Below are 26,919 nucleotides of genomic sequence, written 5' to 3'. Positions count from 1 at the left end.
GAAACCATCCTGAATGAGTTAACCCAGTCACAAAAAGAGAAACATGGTATGTACTCATTCATATATGGACTTTAGACATGGATCAGGGAGTGCCAGCCTACAACTCCACTGACAGAGAGTTTGGGGAAACAGGAAAGACCCTAAGAGAGATATGCATGATACCCCAGGGAAGAGGAATGAGGCAAGATCTGCTGACCAGATTGGGAGCATTGGGGGAGGCAAGTGGGAGCTGGGAAAAGGAGAGGGTTGAAGAGAAGGAGAGAGGAGGTCAAGGGGGAGCAAGAAGGTTGAGTTGTCATTATAGATTTGAAGACAAAGTAATTATTAAAAAATGAAATGATTAAAGACTGTCTTTATAATTATTAAAAAGAATGAAAGTATAAAGAACCATCACCAAAGTAGGAAAAATAAAGCATTTAGAGTAGAAATAAAATACTGAACATAAGACCAAAAATATAATGAATATAACATATATATGCACATGCATATATAACTCTTGTATATGTTTTTTCATAGTTTTGAAAGAGTAAGGTTTTGTGAGGTGTAAAAAGCACCTACTCTTCAAAATGAAATAGCTCAAGGTTTACAAATCCAAACAAAAAATACCAGAAAATAATCAATAATTAAGTTAATATTATAGAGTTTTCAAAGTTTATTACTTAGGAAAAGGGTAAATTACTTAAAGAATAACAATAGAAAATTTAATCAAGAATAGTTATCTAAGATGCAGTCAGCTTGCATGTTTGAAATGGAATGGCAGAGAATAATTGAAGTGGTAACATTTTAAGGATTGGATAAATAATGACCATAAGAGTATATATGTTTAATAGATTACTGAATTTAGAACACAGAATAAAGACATGGGCATTTAAATTTAAAGTCATTCCTTTTTAAATTTTTTTATTTATTTAAAAGTTTTTCTTTTTTATTTTATATACTAACTATAGTTCCCACTCCCTCTGGGACAGGGTTTCTCAATGGTATGATGATCACCCATCTAGGCAGGCTGGAATCCATCCAGCAATGGGATCTTCCTGTCTTTGTCCTACCGGTAGAGGTTTTGCATGCACACTCCACTAGGTCTGGCCTTTTCGCACAGGTACTGGAAAATGGTACTCAGACACTCACGCTTGTAAGACAAATGATTTACCCACTGAGCCAGTCTCCACAGTGTTATTTTAAGTAAGTTAACACGATGAATGTGATTAACACTGTTAAACATAATATTAAAAATTTTCATCCTGCAGAGAACACAACTTTTATTTTGCATGCTGTGAACTGTTTGCTAAAAAGGGAACCACAGCTTGGGAATGGCAACATACGAGTATAATTCTAACATTCAGGTAGCTGGGGAAGGTAGATTCCAAATCAGAGGCTGGTTCAGAAGGCTACATAGGAAGGCCTTAGTGACAAACAGTAAAAGTAGAAATACTATGAACCACAATTGCTTTTTTACATAGTAAAATAAATATAAACATCAGCTTGAGAAATAATGAACAGTATCTGCATGGATGGTATCATCTTTGTTCACTGAGACTATTTTAATGAATCTTGACAGACTTTGTTTATGGGGGCAACATTACTCAAAGTATTTAAGGAGTAGTATTATGAGGTTTTGTCAAAAACAATATTTTTAGCATTTAATGCAGTTATTCTAAACCATAGGTGTTGTAATTTAAGAAAAGCAGCACGTGAGAGAAACATGCCATGTGACAGGATTCAAGGAGAGGTTTTCTTTTTTTTTAAATTAGGGAAAGGGATCATAAAAAGAGGGAAGGGGATAGGGAGAACAGCCTCTGGGGACAGCAACAGTGGAGAGAAGAATGAGGGGCAGATATAGATAGATAGATAGATAGATAGATAGATAGATAGATAGATAGATAGATGGATGGATGGATGGATGGATGGATGGATGGATGGATAGATGGATGGGAGGTGGAAAGACCCCTTTTTAAAGGAAACATAGTGAATATGCATAGGTGCTAATCTTAGTGACTGCAGCTGAGGGCATATCCCGTCAGAACCCCAAGGACAGGCCAGTATAGATACCTGAATACTAACAATAGGACCTTTTGTTACTTTTTTCTTGTCTAATTTTGACAATTACATTTCCTTTTATTTTACATGTATGGATGTTTTGCCTGCATGTATGTATGTATACTGGATGTGTCATTGCTTTTGGAAAAAGGTGTTGGATTACTTGGTACTAGAGCTACTTATGATTGTGGGCTGCTGCATGTAGGTGCTGGGAATGGGGAACAAGGGTCTTCTGGAAGAGCAGCCAGTGGTCTTAACCCATGAGCCTGGGTTAGGCTGACAAAGACTTTATTTTTTTCAGAAGGTGCCTGGAAATCTAAGTTGGCCTTCTGTGTAGTTTTTGACAGATTGCAATCTAGAAACTGATAGACATTTCTCAGCTGCATGAGTGAGAAGGATAACCAGAGGCTTCTCCTTGAAGACAGAAAAGGGACAGCTCTTTATGTCTTCTCTAAAGTCCTTTCTGCAAAGTTCTGAAAGGCATAAACATGTAGATATTTTAAAAAGTGATAAAAATAATAGTAAATAAAAGTTGATTGACAAAAGGACATGCTTCCTGAACGAAGAAGTTTTAGTGATTCTGGGAAGTGGAAGAATAAAAGCCCCGCTCCCCCAAAACCCAACAGAAAACAACAGAAGTCACGGAGCAAGACAAAATGGGAGACATGGAGGTGGAAACAGATGTGGATTAAGAAGAGACCACAGAATATTCTGAAGCAGCACAAGGTGAGTTGTAAGTACACCCTCACTGTGCATCCTGTGTGGAGAGAAAAATGTGAATTTTTAGGCCTTTTTTTTGGGGAGATACTTGCTTTGAATATTCCCCTAAGCAAAGTTGGAATTGCGGGTTACAGGCAGAAGTTGATTTTTTTTAGTTGAATTTCTTTTCTTTTCCTGTTTTTTTTTAAAACATTCTTCGTGAATGCAAATTTGTACTATTTGATTATTGATTAGTGGAAAGTTTTGTTATATGTATAAAATATTATTGCAAAGATCCACCCTGCCTCAAATAAACCAGAAACACAAAAATTGGTGAGGCTGATACAGTGGCTTAGTGTGTTACTGTGTGTACCACGAAGTCTGATGGACCAAATTTGATCCCTTGAGCCAACATGGTAGAAGAAAAGGGTTGACTCTAGCAAGCTGTTCTCTGACATCCACACAAGTACTGTGGCACAAACATGCTTGCAGACAGACAGATAGCCAGACAGACAGACAGACAGACACACACACACACATACACAGACTCACAACACTAAAGAACAATTAAAACAAAACAAAATAGGTGGAAGCAGTAACTCATTAATTAGGACCAATACACAGCTTTGATATTTAGATAAGGGAACATATACAAGATAGTCTATTTGGTATAGCATTTTAAGGAAGAAAGGAATAGAAGAGAAGAGAAGAAAAGAGAAGAAAAGAGAAGAAAAGAGAATTTTATGGAAGGTTAGATCCAGAAGATATCAGAGAAATCAGAGTGCTAGTTGAGGAATATGCATTAAAACAGTCTTCCTGGGTACTTATATATCAGATAGGTGACATATAATCTTGGTACTTATATATCAGATAGGTGACATATAATCTATCAAAGCCCCTGCTTCATGCAAAGTAGGTAATGATATTACAGGCAGGATAATGGTCATTCTTGTATGGGGAACCCTATGGCCTCAGGGAAAAGCGCTGCATCATTGATAGCTTGTGATCCTGTTTTTTTTTTTTTTGATGCTATAATCTCTTCAAACATGACAAACTTATTAGTTCCATACATGCAAAGATAAAGATCTCAACAATAGTAATTTTGAGTAGCCATTGGTTGCGAGTCTGCTCACATTGAGTGCTAAGCAAAGTATTTGAGCTATGAAAACACTAGTGTTTGCTTTTAATTTTTAGTTTTCCTCTATATATTATTTTTACCCAAGTTCCATTACAATTTTGTTTTAGCATTTCATTTAACTAGAGTCAGAGCCTTTAATATCCTAGGCTGGCCTTGGACTTATTATCTTGCCCAGGCTGGCCTTGAACTTAAGGTTCTGAGGTTACCAGCAGGCCACACCATTCCTGGTTTCTGAAGTTCAGGGGATCAAACACAGGGCTTTGTACAAGCTGAACAAGCACTCCACCAATGGAGACCCATCTGAGGAAAAGTAGAGATTATTTTCCTAAATATTAGTCCTCTCAGAAGGACAAGCAAACCTTTACCATATCTTCTGGTAACTTCTGTGTAAATCTATTGCAGCCCCTGTACTCTACTACACAACTGCAGTCCTTGGATATTGCCATTTATAATGGTTTCCTCCAGGAGCTATAAGTGCATCAAAAACAGAAATTTTGTCTCTGACCATTGCCTTTCCATTGTTAACATGAGGCTGGCTCTTTGGAGTAAGGGTCTTGTAATAGAAGATATAAAAAGTTGCTTGGATTTGCAGACGTGGGGTGGGGATTATTCCAAAGATAACTACAAAGTAGATCACAACTATTCAAAACCGAACACATATGCTAGCAGTCAGTAGATCACATGAAAACATAGGTGGCAGGATATCGTGATTTAAAGATTTAAGTAGCATTAGGGCAGAGGAGTAAGGGAGAGTAGGAGGTGGGACCGTGTCAGTTAGGACATGTGAGAAACCTACTACTTGTAAACAAATTAAATAAATTTGAGTTTTAAAAAGGTGTTTGATACTTTGCATGAGTACATAATGACTCTCCAAGCACACATGGGATAATACATGCAAATATCATGTCAGGATTTACTTATGAGGTCAGGAAGGCCCTGAAAGCCCCCAAAACAACACAAGTTATTGCCATTGCTCTTGGTCGCTCACCATAAGTAGATGGCAAGATGTTATTGAAGATATAATACATTTTATTTGTAGAACGTAGATAAACCAAATTGGAACTGCCTAGAGAACTCTGATGGCTAGAATGCCAGAAGGTACTATGTAGGCCAAAGGAGAAAAGTCATTAGTAGTCTTATGTAGCAGTGATTCCTTTTTATAATTAATTAAGTCATCAGTTATTTAATCATTTTTCTCAGCCCAATCATAGTTAATCCTGCCTCTTTCTTCTCTTCCCAGTTCCTACTCCAACATCCCACTCCCACCCTGCATTCACTCCTTCCCCTTCAGGATAGTACAGGCCTTCCATTTGCATCAGCCACCATGGGATATCAAGCTGGTGGAAGACAGGTACCTTCTCTCCTACTAAGACTAGATGAGACAACTCAGCAGGTGGAAAAGGGTCCCAAGAGCAGGCAACAGAGTCAGAGACAGCCCTTGCTCTCATTGTTAGGAGTCCCACAAGAAGACTAAGCCACACAGCTGCAACACATGCCGAGGGTCCAGATGAGTTCCATGCAAGTTCTTTGGTTGGCAGTTCAGTCACAGTGAACCCCCATAAGCCAAGGTCAATTGACTGTGTGTTTTTTGATTGTGTTCATGGTCCTCTCTGCTATAATCCTTCCTCCTTTTTTTCCGCAAGATTTCCTTAAGTCTGTCTAATGTTTGGCTATGCATCATCTGTGCATCTCTTCCATCAGTTGCTGGGTAAAGCCTCTCAAAACAGTGATTTCTAAGTGCCACAATATCAACCTTAGGCAAGATGCACCTACGTTTGTTATAGTGTCAGAGAGGTTATAGTGGTTAACTAATTTATGCCTGGTACTATAAACCTTGCCAAGAGTCCATAACAGGGGAGGTCGTAGGCTCTACTTCAGTGATTCTCAACTTTCCTAATGATGTGCTCCATTGATACAGTTCCTCATGTTGTGGTGACTTCCAAACATAAAATCATTTTTGTTGATTTTCGTAACTGTACTTTTGCTGGTGTTATAAATTGTAATGTAATTATTGTGTTTTCCATTGGTCTTCTGGGGGTTGTGGCCCACAGGTTGAGAACCAATGCTTTAGGGGAATGTACTACTCTTGTTTACTAAACTGACATCAAACAGCATTCACATTTGTATTTGTAGATTAAAACACACCAGTAGACATTATCAAAAAGTAGAATGGTAAACATAATTTCTTCTCTCACTAACATTCAAGTGACACATGGATACCATCTGCTCTTGCTTTCTTTGATTTATTTTCCTGATAAAATAAAGAGGAAATTTTCTTCTTTCCTCTTGTTCTTCTGCTCTTCCTCTTCTTCTAATTCTGTTTCTGATTCTGATTAATCTTTTGCTTCTTTTTCTGCACCACCACTACCACCACCACCACCACTACCACCACCACCACCACCACCACCACAGCCACCATCACCACCATCATCATCAATACCACCACCACTACTATCACCACCACCATCACTATCATCACCACCACCAAACCACCATCACTACCACCACCAAAATCATCATCATTATTGGCACAAAGTCACTACACTATAAAAGAGAGGCTGTCTTCAATTTTAAGAAACATATTTTTAGTCACAAAAATAGTCAATAGCTCCTACCTCCACACAAAGAGCTGTATGTAACTCAAGATTGGCACTATGTTCTATTGTTACTGGAACTTTAATTTTGAGCATAGATACACACAAAAGATCATAAAGTCAGAAAAGCCATCTGGTAGTGATTTAGGGAGACTAAATTCCTCACCCATAGAGTGTCTGAGTTTTAGAATTGAGAATTTTAGAGTTGTCTTTGTCCTTTGCTTGGATCCTGCCAACAATTCAGTCTCTTTACAATGAATTCTTGTTTATTTTAGTTGGTTTCTGTTCTAGTAGTCAAAATTTCAGGCCACATTCTAGGGTTTTCTGCTTGCATATGGTCAGCTGTTAGAGTTTTACTCCATTACATATTTACCTTCATTCAAATTCTTACCTTCTTGCTGTATCATCTGAGTTCAGACTGCCCTACTTGTGTCTGCTCATACTGCATCCAGTCAGTGTTATAGTGATGTCATGTTATAGAATTATGTCCTCCTAGACCTGTTGCAGAGGTGGGCAGGGGGAGAGTGAGTGTCTGGGTCTCAGGTACCACTGTCAACAATCAGTGAGGATACCACTTGACCAATCAATTTATTACATGATCAATCAATATAAATGAAGAATAATTTATTTTGTTTTACAGTCTGAGAGGATATAGTCCATCATATATGTGTATCCTGCACCCATAAACATCGTTAAACACAATTAGGAAAGCTGACAGGAGTAAATGGCAGGGGTGGACACATGGTGCTGGGAGGAGTGTAGAGGAGAGTGCTTGAGTTTCCTAGTGAGGTTGAGATGAGAAGAGCATCCTAACTTCCACAGATATGCTTCTCTCTGCTGAGAAAAATGGAAGCTGACATCTCAGGGCAATTCTTTGTCAGAAATACACATCTGCATGAAGAGAAGAGAGTTAAAAATTTAATCTGCAAAGCTATTTAGAGAGTGGATAGGCCTTGACAGGCCTCCCAAATGTATTCCAAGAACAAGAAGAGTGGATTCATGAAATAAAAAGCTGTTGCGGCAAGCAAAATGAAACTAAGCTTTCTTGACAGAATCAGTTTGCCAAATGACTTTAGAATTGCATGGTCTTGTCCTTTTCTTTTTTTCCTGTTAAAAATACCCTAAATGTATAGGAGAAACTTTTAGAATTACATGGTACCTTTAAAGAACACCAATGTAATATACTTATTATTACTCTAGAATGAGACACTTGAAACAAAATTAGAAAACAATGAACTCACTAAGTCATTGGGAATATTGGCAAGGATTCCTGAGGCATCAATCACAAATGACTCAGAGTGCTCCAACTATCACTCAGTACCGGAAATAGTGCTTTCAACCTATGAAATAAAACAACAGAAACCAACTCCAGGACAATATGTTAGCTGAACTCTGTCCTCATTGGTGCTCTCTACTATAGAAAGTTTACATTTATAGTCTAATCTCTAGTTACTGCTGGCATAAGGAAAATGCATCACGTTTTTTGCTGACTTATACTTGGCATGGGCTTTCCTTGTGTTTGTAAATGCACACTGATTGTTACTGAAGGATAATGTGAACTCAGATATATATATATATATATATATATATATCTTTTATTTTTGTCCTTCATAAGTTGTTCTTAGGGCAAGCTGATCCTCATTACCAGATGGTTAAGAAAACAAAACTCAGTGTCATGTGAAATTTTAGACAGAGATATAGATAGTTGCTTAAGACTGAATATTTTACCAAATAGTTTTGATGCATCAACAAAATTCTGGAATTCACTGCTACTTTGTCAGTTCCAAATTTTAAATGTGAGGAGAACACAGACTGGGTGGGCAAAAGCATGCCACTCTATCAGCCTTCTTGCCATTAATATTGTAGAATTTCTATCCATTAAAGTCCTAACAACTACTCAAGCATAGAGGTTAAGCCTTAACATATGAGTCTAATAAAACACTGCTTTAAATCTTTAATACGTAGGACCTAGCAATGGATTTCATTCATTTAAAGTATGAACTTTTAGACTATACATTTTGCGTTTTTTTTGCCTTTCAATACTGTCATGTCTACTTGTCTACTTTTCTTCACCAATTATGTTTCTTGTTAGTGAGTTGTGGGCTATCTTACCCTCTTTTTTTTGAGACAGGGTTTCTCTGTAGCTTTGGAGCCTGTCCTGGAGCTAGCTCTTGTAGAGCAGGCTGGTCTCAAACTCACAGAGATCTGCCTGCCTCTGTCTCCCAAATGCTGGGATTAAAGGCATGCACCACCACTGCCCAGCATGTCTTGTCCTCTTGAACAAGAATGAAGTTGAGGACCAACACTCAAGGTTGTGCTCTCATGCACACTAAGGCATAAAGCCCACTCACAAAACCATTCATATATTCATAAACATCGTTAAAAACAACACACAGCTAATGAAATAGAAGGATTAAGATTAATCTCATTGTAATAGAGCTATGCTTTTTCCTTCCTTTGATATACAAAATTGCAATATGAATTGTGTGTATTTCCCCACAATACAATAAAATTAGCTGTGATCATATTACTTACTTTTACCAATGAGATATGAATAGAAGTGATGTGTAATCTCTCCCAGGAAGAAAGTATTAGAGCAGGCTTCTGATGGGTGACATCCTTCTGTATATATGTTTCTCTTGTTAGTTGATGAAAAACATGGATTAAACATTAGAATTTACAGAAGTGTATTTGTCTCGTTATAACTGCAACACTTTCAGTAGTTAAAGAAGTTCTAGCTATACTAACAGTGCTAACAGTGGATATTAAGCATAAGCCAAGACTCCCAGACTAATCAGGGTATGTGATCACTTGATATTCAATAGAAAGTCCTGTTATGAATTCTTGTTCATTTGTGAGCATATTTTACTTGTTTTCTTTTTTAGCAAACATGATGCATTTGTATTCATCTCACATTTGCAAGCCAGAGTACATGAATATACATGGATATAAATATAGGATTAAATTAAACACTGGGTACTTTTCCTCAGATGGAGCCAAAACAACTGTTGCAATAGGGAAAAAATCCATCCTGTCTTTACAGTGTTCTGCACAGTTTTTGCTGTTAGGTTGATGTGCAATTCATTATCAAACTCATATTTCATGCAGTATCAATATTTTGAGGTCTTATTGTATATACTCTATCAATTTTGTTATGGCTGTACTCATTATTACAGAACACTTTTCAACATTAGACATAGACATGATAGTCCTCCAAAAATTTATATTCAAAAGTACATTTCATGTTTAAGTTGCTTTCTACTATAAGATACACATCAAAGGGGATACTCTTTATATCAAAAGGATCACAGTTCCTGAGACACACTCTCTTTCTTCTTTGTTTTCTTTTGCTCTTCCTCCACTTTCCATTGCAGTGTTCTGTTACCCAACAAACTAAACTCACTTCATTCTCTTTAGTATTGTTTACTCCTAAAAGAAAATGGTGCTAGAATTAGTTAATGAATTATCTGGAATCCCAATTTTTGTGAACACAAAGGTCAATTCTACAAGTTAAATATCTAGACTGCTTCAGTGTATGAATAGGAAATGATGAGCAGTCACTTGATACTGATCCAGAAGGAAGTATTGGCAGTGCGTTCCTGCTTGCACCTTCTTCTTCCCTTTGGAAGACATGTCTTTGATCATTGATAGGACTGTAAGATGCACAGTCTTTAAAACAGCCTGATGAAAGTGCATGAGAGAGATAGAGGGATGAGAGAGAGAGACAGAGAGAGAGAGAGAGAAAGAGAGAGGGAGGAAGGGAGGGAGGGAGGGAGGGAGGGAGGGAGGGAGGAAGGGAGAAACTGTCTTGAAGAAATGGATGGTTTCTTCAAGAACACCCAAGGCTTATGGGAAAGTTGACCATCATGGCTACCCAGGTCAACAGGACTTTAGGCCATCTCTAGGTCCTTCAGACAAGTTAAAGCAACTTTGGGCACTTTCAATATAGACACCAATTTCTTCCTTCACTTTTTTTTTGTCTTCATTTCTTGTTCCTGTAAAGAGTAAACTCATGAGTGGCTTCAGATGACTGAGACATTTCTTTGTAAGGATGTTGCCTCATGATCTGACCACAGATTCAATTCTTTAGAAACTCTAGTTCAGTCCCTGGACTCCAGGAGAGACTGCATAGACTATTAGTGGCAACTCCCTAGGTTTTAGGCCCCTTGCCATGATTTCCATGAATGATTTCTCAGTGTCAGGTTCAGTGTAGGGGGAATTACTTGGGTTATAGACTTATTTTCTGGTCCTCAACCAGTTACAGGATAGTACCCCTGACTTAGGTTTCTTTGGGCTAATTAGACTCTTAGTTTCTAAAATCCACAGCAATTTCTACCTCAAGAACACACTCTCTGCTTCTTAATCAAAGGAGAATATTATGCACCCACCACACCAATGACTTCTATTATGAATTTGTTTTGTGTTTTAGGATATTTCTTAAAAACCAGAAAAAATACAGAATTGCCCTGAAGTTTATAGTCTAACATGAGTAATTAAAAATTGTGGCTGGCCTTTCCAGTCAGTACACCTACAGTTTGCCTAGGAAAAAATTTCTTTTTGGACCCCACCCCTCCTCAGCCATAATATTGGGGAGGCATAAAATATCTTCTATTCAAGGATGTACAATTGAAATGTTGTAACTGGCAGAGATGGCTTCCTTTACAACAGTGACCATATAATTGGAATTTTATTAACATCAACCAAAACTAGCTACAAACTAATCTTCTCTTGGTACTTAATTATGTCATGGGGCAATGATCATAGTTTTCTCTTTAATAGCTTGAAAACTACTTACATAGATATATCATGTCTGTAATAATCAGATCATTTAGATTATTAATATGAAAAGGGAATTATTCAATTCAATTAGTAACTTTTGTACACTAATTAAGATAAATAATTTCATAGAAAATTCAATAAAATTCAGTAAGATTCAATTTCCTTAAGGTCCTGAGCCACCATGTGTCTTTGATTGTATAATCCAACACAAGAACCTTGAAATTTTATAATCTGATCTAGAAAGTGAGGTATGCCTCAGCTTCCTCATTTAATAACTTCCTCAACTAATGCACAAATCACAGGACAAAAGATAATGAATTTATATAACTTCTATTTTTGTTTGAAAGAACAAAGTGCAAACCAACCATATAGAATTTTAGATGCAGAGTTGGAGTTAGTCAAGAGTAGTTTATGTTTATGGTGTATTAGCTGTATTTTCCCTCCACTTAGCTTTGACTGTGTTTCTGTAACATGAGCACAAGTTAGCCTAGTCGGATGGGAACCATGCCTCATTCTGAGTTACCAGAGGATTCTCTGTAGTATTACCCATATAGTACAGCAGCTCTGATGGACAACATGAAAACTGTTGGAGGACAACATAAGAAACAAATAGAGCTTTGAGACCTACGTCATTGGCTGTATAGCCATGTCAGATAGCAACGGTAAATAAGTCAATGTCAAGAATACACAAATAAAAATTATGCCCATGACCCTATTAAAAAGTGGGCTGCAGAACTAAATAGAGAGTTTTCAATAGAGGAGTCTAAAATGGCTGAGAGGCACTTGAGAAAGTGCTCAACATCCTTAGCCATCCGGGAAATGCAAATCAAAACAACTCTCAGATACCATCTCACCCCTGTCAGAATGGCTAAAATCAAAAACACCAATGACAATTTATGCTGGAGAGGATGTGGTGAAAGGGGGACACTCCTCCATTGCTGGTGGGAGTGCCAACTGGTTCAGCCACTTTGGAAATCAGTGTGGAGATTCCTCAGAAAAATGGGAATAAACCTACCACAAGACCCAGCAACTCCACTCTTAGGCATATATCCAAAAGATGCCCATTCATATAACAAAGATGTCTGTTCCACTATGTTCATAGCAGCTTTATTTGTAATTGCCAGAACGTGGAAGCAACCTAGATGTCCCTCACCTGAAGAGTGGATAGAGAAAATGTGGTACATCTACACAATGGAGTACTATTCAGCAGAAAAAAATAATGGAATCATGAGATTCGCAGGCAAATGGATGACACTAGAAGAAACCATCCTGAGTGAGGTAACCCAGTCACAAAAAGAGAAACATGGCATGTACTCTCTCATATATGGATTTTAGACATAGATCTGGGGAGTGCCAGCCTACAATCCTATGGCCAGAGAGTCTGGAAAACAAACTTTATTTAGTGGCTGATCGAAGAAGAGGCAGACTCCCTTGGTTAAGTACGGAGCTGAACTCAAGAAAGCCAGTAACAGAGAGGGAGGACTGATGATCAAAGGGATTAAGACTGGGCTGGTTTAACCCCCAGAAACAGCTGACCAGACAAAGGTTAACTCTTGAATCCCAGGCATTAGCCTGGGAAGCCAGCATGAGACTGATCAAGACCCCCTGAATCTGGGTGTCAGTGAAGAGGCCTAGGGAATCTATTGAGCCTTGGGCAGCAGATCAGTACCCATCCCAAGTATACACACGGACTTTGGACTCCCATAGAACAATGTGAGGTGCACTCTCACCCTGAACTCTTGGGAAAGGGTCTAGGCCCTGCCCTATATGAAATGACAGACTATGGACACCCCCATGGAGGGCCTCACCCTCCCTGGAGAAATGAGGGGATAACGGGGGGGAGGGCACGGGAGGAAGGGAGGGAATGGGAGAGGGACCTGGAACTGACTTGTGAAGCAACCTTGATTCTTATCTAAATTTAAACTGGAAAATAAAATTTAAAAAAAAATTATGCCCATGTCTAAAATAGTAGTTCTTACTCTTGAAACCTAAGTTCTTCATAGTATGTATTTACTTATTGTTCGTTTTTTCAGTCCTGAGGTTAAGTTCATAGTCTTAGGACTGTTGGGCATGCACTCTAACAGAAAACTATATTTCCAGCCTGCTATATGTTTTTCAGTCTGCACCTTGAGATTATTAAGTGAAAATTATATGATTACCTTATTCATGTAATTAAAATAATAGAAGCCTAGTTATAATGTCTGAACCAAATTAAGAATTTTCTACCTAGTTATGTTTGTATCTTAGTATATAAAATCTTTGGTTCACCTATACCAGTAGACATATTAAGTTGATAAGCTGATATGGCTTGAGTATATCCTCTAAAGTTTATTTGTTGGAGATGTAATCTTGGGTGAAACAATATTGAGAGACGGTACATTTAAGCAATGCTTACAAACTTCACTGTGGTTATGTGTGCCAGGATCCTTAGTAACTCAAGAGGGTAAGGAAAGGTATTACCAGAATACATGAGTATGAGACCAGATTAGCCAAAATAGGAAAATCCTAGCAACAATTACAACAACAAAGCAGTAAACAAAACCCCTGGGTGATTAGGTCATGAGAACTTTACATTCATGAATGGATTCAGGCCATTATTATTGGAGGTGGCTTGTTATTAGGATAATGGTTTCCTGAAAGAAGAATGAGTACTTCTTCATCTGCAGTAATTGTTACACATACTCTCTTGCCCTTCCAGCAGTCACAGTGGAATGAAACAGCCAGAAGGTCATCACCAGATGTGGGCCTGTTTAGAATGCCATCTCAGGTATTCTGTTAGGGCAACACAAAATGGACTAAGACATCTACAGCTGTACAGAAACCACTGAATACAGAAGCTGCAGTTAGATTCTGAAAAATTTATGGATATATCATGATATTTAAAGCGGTCAATAACATTTAAATGAATTTCAAATAAATTGAGTCAATTCTCCCCTAGATCTTCATTCAGAGAAGTTTCAGGATATGAAATTTCAATATACTAAAATTGGAAATACTATTATTATTAATATGAGAGCATAGAGTTTGAGAAACAGATTTTTACACAGTGACCTTTATGCCGAGATATTATTTTTGGCGTGTAATAAAGGTTGCACATTTTTATATGATACTCAACCACTACCAGTAATGTCATTCATAACTGTGTCAATTTGAAGATATACATTTACTTTGCAGTACTACTTACAGATAGTTCTAATGTCCTTTCTGATAGCCCAGTGTTCACTATGACTGAGTGAATTCCTGGGGAGATGGGAGAGTGCACCAAGTGGTAAAGAAATTGTTTATTGAATTTACAGTGACCTGAATGACTCAAAGGGAGATACTGCAATCCCACTCCAGAATGGGTGATGACTTGTAAGAGCTGCATTTCTGGAGTTCCCTGCCCAAAGCTAGGCAGTTCCACTGAAGAGTTTCCTCTCCCCAAGAAATGTTTTGTTACTTGTCGTACCCCTGGCAATGGCCTCCAGGGGTCTTGTAACTTCCTGAGTTTTTAATTTTTGAGCCTTGAAAGTTTTATGAACGTCCTGAGCCTAGTGAAGTTTCCCTTCTGCTTCTAGGAGACAATATTTCAATTCAGAGAAAAAAACTATAGATGTGCAACCCATACTGTAAGTTAGAGTGTGGTCAGAAGGGCTGTAGAACAGTATGACTGTCATGTACAGAGTCAAGTGGGAATTCTGAATAGCTTTTCTTTCTTGAGGATTCTGTAATTAAATACTTCATACCCATGTAATCAATCTTTGGTTATTTCCATATGCCTGTGAGTAGGTGTTTTCCTAAAAGTAGACCATTTTTCTACTCAGAATTTTAAAAATTTCAGATGAAAATCATGAAATTTTTGGGCTCATACTTGGTTTTACAGACAAATATTTTATTTTGGAAACTGTTTTCTTTTCCCATATACGATGTAGAGCTGGCGGTACTCTTGGATTCAAACACGTAATCAGAATGGCTTTTATTTTGTAATGGGGTTGTGCAGACAGCAGTTACTGCACATGTGATATGCCAGTCTGATCAATAGACTGATGAGGCATGACTGCCCTGCACTGCCCAGCCCTACCATTTTCAACCTAATTAGCAGCTGCTCAAAGATGGGAAACAGGTGCAGATCCAGGGCCAGACCAGGGAAGTCTGCCTGTAATTAACGAGGAAAAAAGGGTCAGATATTGGGAAGAATATCAAATCGGCCCACTGGGGTTAGCATGCTGGCCTCAAAGGCATAGTCACCTGAGATCTTAAGCATGCTAATGTAAATTATGCAAGCTTTCAAACAACGTGGCTGCATAATCAGTTGGCAGAGTGGAAAATGATTTTTCCCCTGTAAGAGAGTAGGGAAAAGGGCATCTACAAAACTTAACTTTATTTATTTTTTTAGCATAGTGTGGACTTTAGTGAAGGGAAAATATAGAATGTTGGTATTTTCTCAGAGGCAACAAAGGATTGCTTGCAAGCTGTTAACCAATTGCAAATCTTCAAGAAATAGTTGGAGTTTGTAGGAAAATCTAATAGTCAGGTTATTTAGAGAGTTATGTTCCTAGAGGTGTTTGAAAGTAGATACATTACACACATGAGCTGTGATATAATTATATTGGTTTTGGTTATGCAGTTATTTGAATTATTTCCCATGACTTTGTTCCCTTTAGACTAACGGGGGCTAACAGTTAGACTAAGCTTAAAGAAAAAGGAAAAAAGAGATAAATACCTGATCAATATATGATGAGCAAGACTGTATGCCAGGCTGATGATTTTGGATTTAATAATCAAGTTTTAAGTATCAAAACATTCTTCTTGTTGTCACTCATGGAACTTAAAATCCGTCCTAGTTTGTGACTTTGCACTCAGTCCTTTTAGCATTTAGCTTCTTGACTCCCAGTGAGCTGTTTCTTACTCAGTATCAAATATCCTAGACTATAAGTCACTAAGCAATTGGTGGCAGGTCTTGGGTATCTTAGCCAAATGAGTTGCTATACTAAAAAATATTCCTTGAGCCTCAGATGCTCATAAGAGTCAAGGTTTTTGTTTCTCATAATGCATGTTTTAATAGGCTGGCTTGGACTCTGTATTGATTTCATTATAGACATAACTAAAAGGGACATTGTCTCTCAAGAACATCTCTGGAATGCATTCTCTGCTTGAAGAGCCAAGGCAATAATGAGGCAGTTTAATAACCCTCCTTTAAGAAAGGGCAGTGAGTACTTTGAACAAAATCAAACCAACTGGAGTGACTTAGGTAAGTCTATGCACTATTACAGAGTCCAAACATTGCTGTAGTGTGAACTCAGGTATCTACTTGCAATGTCAGGATGAAATAGAGTCCTGTGGCTATAGTATTTGCACGTGTTCAATGCAATTCCCAGGTTTGCTTTCAGAATTTCTTTCACTGGCTCAAGAAAAGTGTCCAAAATTGCAAGTTTTTAAAACTATACCTTAAAACTTGGCTGCCATATTCCATACATGTACTGTGATACTAGAACTTGGCGATCTTATTTACCTCACAGCAACACTGACGTCTTGGGATATCATCCCTGTGTATGGAATTCATGGCTCAGAGATTTAGATTTTCACAGGAACTTAAGTATCAGCAATGGGGGTGGATTTGGGGGGTGCTAGCTCACTTTAGACCTTCTTCATGATATCTCTCTATGCTCCCCTGTTTGGGTTGGGCTTTTTATCTTCTTGTCTGAGTCCTAAAATGCCAGGATTGCAGGTATGTGTCAGCACACTCATCTTAAAGTACCCCCTTTTAAGGCATCATGTTACCTTTACAGATGCAGGAGGATGGGCAGAAATACATGTCTTGGGCTTTTGTCACAATCATACTCTGATTCTGAGCTGATTAGAAGAGATGGGGAGGATGCCAGCTGAACTTTAGCCAGTGATTCTGGGCCTAGAGGAGGCTGATAGAAATAGAGATTAGGACATGCAAGGTAGGGTCCCTTGAATGCAATGCTTTGTGTGACAAAGTTTCTCAACATTGTCCCTAGCATTGCCGTTAGATAATTATTCTTTATTCTGTGTGTATGTGAAAGGATTGTTTTCAGGAATCTTAGCAGCATGCCAACCTTTAGTAACTGGATGCAAATACCAACTTAACAATTGTGAAAACCAAACAGTGTCTTCAGACATTTATAAATGTCTTACAGTGCGATATGGATGCAAAACACATTTAGCTAAGAAACATGGTTTTCTATCCAAATGATATAGTCATACACAATCCAAATAGCACTGCGTATGTAAAATCTAACTCAAGCATTACAGGCTGTGTTGTGGAGTGGTCATAATTAAACGCATTATTTGATCCCTTACTATATGGGAGGCACACGACTAACTTGTGAGAGGAAGAGGTAGCAAGTCGTTGAGGGAGAGCAGTCTAGTCTTACCCAAATGCATGCTAACTGTACGTTCATAGTGGAGACAAAAAAAATAGGAGACAAGGCTGGAGTCTGTTAATATATACAAATACAACAAAGAGTATTGAGCAGAATTTGATAATGGATAGAAAAGAAGGAAGCTAAGTTTTTATTCTGTGTCTCTCCCCAAGAGTAACTTCAATTACGTATGTTCAGATAGATGCTAAAGCCACAAATGTTTTAAAATCTCTGCCTCCAACCCCAATCCCAGTACATAAGGTATTCAGGACGGATGATGGTGATTTCGAATGGACTCCTAGTCCCACCTTAGCTTTGAGGCTAAGATCATCCAGGAGAGATGATAATTTGAATTAATTGACCTCCTTTTACTTCAGTTTAGGAAGATAAGAATGGAAAGAGAGGGCATAAGGAAAAATACTGAAAGAAGAGATGAAGAGTCTGTGCGGTGTAATTAAGAATGCTAGCAAGTTAGCATTACAAATATCAATTTCAAGGTGCAGGATGATTAGGGCAGTAGAGCTTTGGGCATAACATTAACTATAATTGGCATAAATAATCCTGCTTTAAACTGGAGAATAGTAATGTAAACTTGTAATATTTTAATTACCATTATAGTCCATGTTACAGACTAGTAGGGATATACCCCAAATGAAATTTTCAAGGTCTCTTTCCACACTTAACATGGCAGGCCAGAGGAAATCCAATCATATTCAGTAAAGACACCATTTATGTCTTTTTGTGTGTGGTTGCTTAAAAAGTTGGTTAAGAAAATCTGGGTTAGGTAAGCGGGGGGGTGTAGTATATTTCTATTGGAAAAGCATTACAAATTGACAAAATAATGGAATAAACAAGAGATATATTTTGAGTAAATCAACTAGCTTGTTTTTGTTGTTTTGCTTTTTAGTACTGGGAGTACACATAGAACCTCATACATGCTTGGTAAGTACTCTATCTAAGTTACATCCTCTTATGTACTTTCAAATTATTATTATTATTTTATTTGAAACATGATTTCACTAAGTTGCCTAAGGTGGCCTTGATTAAACTTGCAATCATCTGGTCTCAGCCTCCTCAATGGTCCAGATTATATAGATATCATATGTAACATATAACATATGTGAGATAGTACATAGCTAAGATAAAACAGATCTATACTGCCAGGTAAGACTTTCACTAAGCATTAAAAAAATAAAAAGAGGGCTGGAGAGATGGCTCAGAGGTTAAGAGCACCGACTGCTCTTCCAGGGGTCCTGAGTTCAATTCCCAGCAACCACATGGTGGCTCACAACCATCTGTAATGAGATTTGGTATCCTCTTCTGGCCTGAAGGCATGCATACAGACAGAAAATTGTATGCATAATAAATAAATAAATCTTAAAAAAATAAAAAGAAGGAAAGTAAAGAAAGAAAAATTATCCAAAAGTTAGGGTCAGTTATCTTCAGAGGAAGAACGTTACATTGTCGGTTCTGTTAAAACATCAGACAGCTCTGGAAGGCCCTCATAAGTGCATGCTACAACTCACTTAATAACCAATGTGTGATTTTTCTTGTAAAATTCCAATGGAAATTTCATGTGCTGATGTGTACGACTTGAGACTGTTAGACGAATTTTTATTCCTATCTTATGAAGTTGTATACTTTTTCAGTAGCCAATAATCTAGGAGTTTTGCTTTGGTTAAAGACCAAGGAACATAGGATGCTAAGTACTGTTCATGCAGATAGAACACTTTTAGGGGGAATCTACAGATGTGGGGATTGATTTAATAGAAAAGTCTCCTATATGCTTACGAGAACTGTTTTAAGTAAGCTTAAATTTTCTAATAAGATTTTTAAGTACAAAATATGATAATGATGACAACTATTTGAGAACAGGATCTCATTATATAGCAATGGGTGGGCTATAACTTGGCATGTACACTTGGCTTGCCTCAAACTCACTGAGATCCACTTGTCTCCCAAGTGCTGGGACTAAATTTTTACTACAATGCCTAGCCACCAGATAATACTTTTAACAGCAGGGTATTAAAATATATTAGACAAGTCAGCAATAAAATAATCGATTTCATCTCTTTAAAAACTCAAATCTAAATAGGACAGTTTTATTTAAATCACTGTTAAGTAAATTTAACTGGGATTGTTGTTTCTAGGTAATCTGGAATTACAATTGTCTGCTTGCTATGTGTTCAACAACCACTAAATGAACACATGTGACTTGTAGGGCTAATATGGTCTCACTGTTGTCCCACATCATGCTGCATATTATTAACAGGGAAACACGAGGCTGTGTTTTATAAATAGCAGTAAATAGAGCAGAATCATTTAACATTTCCATCAAGTTCAACAGCTGCCCTCAAACCTTCTTTTAAAATTCAGAGGTTCAAAATAGACATGCTAAGATTTATAAAAATAGATTTGTCTGTCACCTCTAATTTCACATTTTTTTAAAAAATGAGTTGTGTTTCAATGAAAATTTTCAGATAAATTGAACATCTGAGCATATGGCAATTGGAAGATAATCACGGTTTTCAGAGTTTGGAGACAGACAACACAGGGTAATTGGTGAAGATGATCTTTTTTTTGAATAGCCTAAACAATTTTATTTCACTCACCCTGATGACAGATGGTAGATATAGTTATTACTAATTGCATTTTATGGCAAGGAAGAGGTTGAAGAATAAAAATGTTGACTTACCTGTGGCTAAAGCCATATGTCACCTTATAAGGAGTTTGAGTCTGGTACTAAAATCCTGACTCCTTCACTATAGCATTTGTGACGTTGGGGACACATCTGGGGCTTCAGTTACTCAGCTTTGCTATGACAGAGCTCCCCATTTCCTCTTGGATCAGTGTGCTCCATGGATAAACAACACTGGGATCACTTCCATGTTTCTTCAAACCATGGCCTTTCACCCTGACCTACAGAATTAGAATGCATGTTTGAAGAGCCCAGAAGAGAACTTGGCAGGGAACAAGGAAAGGGATTTGCTAAGCAAGTCTATCCCTGGAACTCATGCAAAAGTGGAAGGAGAGAGCTGACTCTGAGAGTTGCTCCCTGCCTTCCACGTGTGCACCATGGCACAGGTTTTCCCCATCATGTTCTTACATACCTAATAATACAGAATTGGAAAGCATCAATGTGCCCAGTCTGAAGACCAAAATGACTCCTGTCAACATGGCACTCCAAACAGATCTAGGTTTAAGGTTCTCAGTGATTCCCTCCAGTGACAGCACTCCCCATGTGATCTAAGAGGCTTACCCTTGTAGAAGAGGTGGCCTGGAATATGCCACAGAATGAATACACAAATCAAGGTAAAGACATTTTGCACAGCAGGGCTTCAGCTGTCCTGAGCAAGAGGATCTTCAAATCTCCGGAACCCTGCTGTCAGTTTTATCGGGGATCAGGTTTTTCCTGAACACTCAGAACATGATGATCCTGCTTCCTTGTATCCATTTCCTTCTTTTAGAGAAGGTGGTCTAATTTTATAGCAAAAGTTACTTGTTCCTGATTTTATGTGGCACAAGCGGTAACCCAAGCTGTCTTTCCCCTGCCATGGCTTCCTTTCCCCTCCTCCTCCCACCCGTCCAGGCCTCACATTACTGCCAGGCCATTTACACCATCTGCTCATTAAGTGTCTGTTGATGGGAGAATGGAGGACACCTGGTGACCATGAAGTCAGGCCAATACACGGAGGAAAATCAGCAAAGTGGTACAAAGTATAAAAGAAGCTAGATCTTGGCAGTCCAGAGGGTTGAATTTCAGAGAAAGGAGGGACAAGTGAAGCCCAGAGCTGTCCTTTTATTTCCTGACCTTGTGCTCTGTGAGCACTGCCCTTGGAAAGCACAGAGAGTCCTTAGGAAGCAGAGGCACATACATTTTTTTTCGCTGAATAGTTTCTCCGAGTAAAGCAAACAGTATACAGGAAGCCTCCTATGGGCACCTGTTGGACTGAAGATGGCTGAAAGGCCATCTGCGTGCCCAAGTTGCTAGCTAGGTCACTCCTTCTCATTCCACAAAGCCTGCCCAGTCAACTGTTTATCAGTTTTGAAAGCACATTCACATAGAAAGACCTAGGTATAACCTGCAGAAACATGGCCAGAGGGCTGCTCAATGGAACACTGGGCCTCAGAGAATCAAATAAGGATGTACAGCCCTCACTTTCCTCCACAGAGCCTCAGCAGTCAGTCATACCTCCCCTCGGCTCAGAATATCTTCAAACCATCTGTCATCTGTTTAGGTCATGGTTTCTATTTACAACATGAAGCTGTATCAGTTCCCTTTCTAGTTTGTAAGTTCCAAGTCTGTTAAAAACTTTCTTAACCAGGTATATCAGTTTTTACAGTGTTCAGGGTCTTCGTTTCAGTACAAAGTATATTCTAATCAAGTGAAAGGCCTTCAGACCAGAGTCCTTGCTCATAACTTCTTGTGGGACCATGCACAAAATAGTCGATGTCCTGTTTCACATTCTTTATCCCTAGAACAGGATAATGATAGCCGCCTGCCTTACAGGTTTGTTGTAAAAACTGCATTAATACATGTGTAAGAAGAAAGAAGTAGATTCTCACACAGAGTTGCCTTCTAAGCAAGTGTCTGCTATTGTTATCGGAGAAGTACGATCACTGGGAAACTTGTTTTCTTTCATTTGCACCCACGGGGAAGAGAGGCTAATTAAAGCAACTGTTATGATCAGCATTTGTATGGATTCCAGGCACAGAGGAAAGGTGATAAACCTCTCCCATCTCCCCATTCCCCACCGCCTTCCTTTCCATTATCTTATTATTTGATTCCCACTTCTTTTAGAGAAAATAAGAAAAAAAAGAAAGAAATCTATGTAATGATTCTTTCCTATGGCGTCTTCCTTGTCAGCAGCTGCTTCATGACCGGAAGGTATTGATGTATTGAAGGTTCCCTCAAGCTTGCTCAAGCAGGGAATTAACTTCAAGCTCAGGGGTGAGCGGGGGCTCTACTGAGCCCAAGTACCATGCTGCTCTTCCAGCCTAGTCCAGTTCTGTACAGTGGGTCAAGTCATGGGTCTTGGAACTAATGTGATTCCAAGCGGAAGGGTGCTTGTGTGAAGGGATGGAGAGAGAGACAGAGAGACGGAGAGATAGAGAGAGACTCTTTCATTCCTCACTTTAGACAGACATGGCAACCAAAAATATTGTTCTACTTATAAAGAATTGGGCACATGCAGTGATCACAATGTCTTGGCGGAAGTGAAAATAATGGGGGAACTGAGGCTGTATTATCTTAGGATGGCTACTGACTGTTCCTGTCAAGGGAGCCAAACATCAGCAAACGTTCTGAGTTTTAAGGAGAACTCCAGAAATCTGGATTTTTAGAAATCATGCGGAATTCCCATGTTTTAAACAGCATCTTAAATATACATAAAACAGTGAACCTTACCCTTTAGCTTCAATATGTCACTACATTGTTCACAATGAGTGCTATAGTTTGTATCCAAAGTGTCCTGAAGAGGACCACGTGTTAAAGGGTTTGTCCCCAGCTTGTTTTAATAGAAATTAAAGGAACATTAAAGAGGTCATGGCTAACAAGAGTGTTTGGGGGCATTGAAGACTCTTTAAGGCAGTGATTCTCAACCTTCCTAATGCTGTTGAGAGATCCCAACTCAGCATTTTTAGACCCCCTAGAGACTAGCCCATCACAGAGTGACTTCCCCTTCTGCCCTCTCCTGAGAAACCAGAGACCTCAAGATAAACCTAAAAGTTAACCCTCCCTGATCCAGGAACTAGCTCACCACATTCCTGCTCAATGTTTAACTGTGCAATGCCTAAAAGAATGCTTGCTTGAGATGACCTTCCTGTTAAGACATAAGCTATCATTTAACTTCCTCATCCTTTATGTTTATGATGTTTGCCTAACTCCCCAATTCAGTTTTTCCCTTTTAAAAACCCCCAACTGCAGCTACTAGGGGGTCGAACTCCCCTGCCCCTGTGAGGGTCATGAGCTCGACCCAGTACACTGGTTCTCCGAATAAACCTCATGTGCTTGCAGCAAGAACAGGTCTCTCTTGAATTATTGGGGCAGCGGCTTATCCCGAGACTTGAGTGAGAGTCTCCCCACTATGGGGGTCTTTCACTGTGACCCTTCAATAGTGCTCCTCATGCTGTGGTGACCCCAATCCATAAAATTATTTTCATTGCTACTTCATAACTGTAGTTTTGTCACTTTTAAGAGTCATAATGCACAATCTGTGTTTTCCAATGGTCTTAAGTGACCTCTGTGAAAGAGTTGCTTGACCCATTGGAGGGCTTATGACTCACGGGTTGAGAACCACTGTTTAAGGGAGTGCAGGCTGCTGTTCTCTCCCTGTTTCTCTTTTGTCTTCCTAACATGGAGTTAGTAACTTTCCTTCCATTCCTGTTCCCTGCATGTTGTATTATGTTCCCTAACCACATGATGGAAGAACTGACCTGTTCCATCTGTACCACTCAGACCTAGATTCAGGGCTTTCAGTTGGCCTACCCAACATCTACCCCATCGAAGAACTGCTGGAGCATGTCATGGGACCAGTACTGCAGACCCAAAACTGCAGGATCTCCACAACACAGAGAAACAACAGGATATCCAAGAGGAGTCCTGGTGAGGATCCAGTGTTGATAGTGTGGCAGAAGCCAGAGGCTGGGAACCAGACCAGTGACTCAATGAACATCTTCAAGGAAAGGTGTTTGGGCAAAAAGGTAGACTAGGTGACACACTGTGACACACTGCAGCTCCCACTGAGAGATGTTTCTCTCTTTAATTTGCAGTTTTAGTACCCTTTCTTTTTCTATTTTGGGGACTGCAAGGGGTGGAGGTCAGATGCAGAGAGATAGGGAGATGAATGGGATTGGGGTACATGATAGAAAATTCACAAAGAATCAAGAAAAAGTAAAAAATAGAGGATCTCATCTGGTATATAGACACAGAGGTGGAGATGGGATGAAAGAGATAAATGCAGAGAGGTGTGTATGAACAGGGAGAAAGAGAGAAAGTGAGAGAGACCTAGAGAGGGAAAAGGAGAGCGAGAGAAAGAGAAAAGGAGAGGGTTTTCAGATCAAATATGATTTCCATTTGAGGATTTGAACAGTTTTTTAAATTTTACTTTGAAATGATTTTAGACATTCATGAAGCTTTAAATGTATTACAAAGACATTTCACATACATCCGTTTAGATTTCCCGAATAAAGTTTGTATTTACTGTGTTTGCTTTGCCCTTAGGTCTCATTCTGTTTGTCTCATTGTATGTATGTCTAAGTTTTTGTACATTCTCTGGAACTGCTTGCAGGCTCAGTGTCCTACTTTTAAAGGTTTAGTATATTTATCCCAGACAATAATGTCCTTTTCTTTCTCAAAGTGCAATAATCAAATTAGTAGATGACCATGCATGTTACCTAACTGTGAGTTTATGCAGCCACATTTCTTTGCTGCCAAAAAAGCCCCAGGCTTAAGTCCCAGTCCTAAGAGTGTCCATACTGAATTTTGTGGCCATGCTTCATTAGCCTATTTCAAGTAACTTTTTTTTTTGGCTTAGAGAAAATAGTTCCTGCTTTTCTTTCATAACAAACATCAAACTTGTTTTGTATATTGATATTTCAGAACATAGGTCATCCATCAATATTTCAGAAGATAATTTATAATCCTTTGATGTAGGTTTGTTTAATATGTGCTGAGGATTAAATTCCAGTAACTGGTGAGGTAGGAACATCAAGAGGAACAGCTGTGTTCACAGTGCAAGTTTGCCTGAATGGGAGCATTTGAAATAGACCGTTACTTTGCTTTTGGGAGAGAAATGCTTTCTATATGAAGTGCTTGACTAGTAACTGTGGTGACTCCCATGCAGGCTTTACCACAGGCAGGGGGAAACAATCCATGAAGAGACAAGAATGAATCTTGGCTCAGCCTGATTTTATTGTAACCAGTGCTGGACCAGGACTTCTGGCATCTGTTCCAGATCATTTTACTTTATCCATATTTAAGCATAGCACACTTTTTGAAAAAAGTATTCAGATAATAATGAACTCAGTCCCAAGTTCACAACAACTTAAGACATGATTCCATTGAGATTCCTTACAAATTACATCTGGAATCTTTTGCAAGAATGCGTACTGTTGACTCAGATATAGTGCCCAAGATTGAGGGTCTAAGGAGCTTGACTGTCGTAAGCATAATGCTTATATGTGTCAGGATTAGCCAGGCCCAAAGATAACGTCGAAGCCATTCAGGCTGTTGCAAAGCACAAGTAACCTCACTCATACGAGTGGGTTTTATGGTCTAAAATAATTCTCAATATTTAGGGGCAAAGGTACTGAATAATTACAAAACTAAATTCTGGGACATATAGCAAAGTCTGTCTCATCCAACAGCAAAGGATCACCAGGTTGTAAAACTGCCTCAATCCTAGCATTCCAGGAAAAGCAGCTGTGTACCTCATTCCATTAAAGAGGTAAGCTGTGTTTTCACTTTCCTGCTTTCTTCAGTTCCTATCTGGGTGCACAAGACTTTTTGCTCTCTGCAATTAACTAGTTTTCTGATGATAATTATGCAATTTTTAGCTGTATGATATAAAGATTCCACTAAAGTTTTCTACCATTATTCTTCTTCTAGGTCATATTTGTTTTGATGATTGAACATTTAGAAGCACAAGATACTGATACTGAAATGTATATATATATATATATACATATATATATATCTGTGAAGTTGATGGAGTTGGTGTATGCAATAGTAAAATAGGACAGACAATATTGGTCGCTGATTTGGCAATAAGAACTTTCATTCCTAGGCAATAAGAAGATTACAATATGAGATAAGAAAACTCAAGTTTAACATGAGCATAGAGATGCTGAACTATGCCATCCCCACTTTAAAATAAAATGGCTTATATATGTAAAAAGCTGCAACATTCAAAGGTTTGATAAGAAGAGTAGAGATAGGTAGGATCAACATAGTAAAAATGGCAATCTTGTCAAACACAATCTACAGATTCAATGCAATACTCACCAAAATATCAGCATAATTCTTCACAGACCTTGAAAGAATAATACTCAATTTTATATGGAAAAACAAAGCAGGATAGCCAAAACAACCCTGTACAATAAAGGAACTTCCAGAGGCATCACCAGCCCTGAGTTCAAACTCTATTATAGAGCTATAGTTCTGAAAACAGCCCATTAGTGGCAAAAAAATAGACACAGGTAGACCAGTGGAATCAAATTGAAAACCCTGATATTAACCCATACACATATGAACACCTAAGCTAAAGTTATACAATGGAAAAAAGGAAAGCATCTTCAACAAATG

General features: G+C 38.5%; 1 long non-coding RNA gene across 2 annotated transcripts; it reads right to left on the bottom strand.

Annotated features, from left to right (window-relative positions):
* Positions 1–7,113: 7,113 nt before the first annotated feature.
* Positions 7,114–21,155, bottom strand: LOC110341274. 2 transcript variants are annotated; one of them, XR_002383153.1, is made up of 5 exons: positions 20,875–21,155; positions 20,311–20,534; positions 9,004–9,106; positions 7,710–7,808; positions 7,114–7,359 (listed from the first exon to the last, which is right to left on the bottom strand). It is a non-coding gene; the product is annotated as an uncharacterized LOC110341274 (long non-coding RNA). The 2 variants fall into 2 exon arrangements; XR_002383154.1 differs by lacking the exon at positions 7,710–7,808 and having other exon boundaries at positions 20,875–21,153.
* Between the last annotated feature and the right edge of the window lie 5,764 nt (positions 21,156–26,919).

Source organism: Mesocricetus auratus, unplaced genomic scaffold, assembly GCF_017639785.1.
Source record: "Mesocricetus auratus isolate SY011 unplaced genomic scaffold, BCM_Maur_2.0 Super-Scaffold_100021, whole genome shotgun sequence".
NCBI classification, from domain to species: Eukaryota; Metazoa; Chordata; class Mammalia; order Rodentia; family Cricetidae; genus Mesocricetus; species Mesocricetus auratus.
Note: the sequence above shows the minus strand (reverse complement) of the source record. Positions and strands in the feature narration are given on the sequence as shown.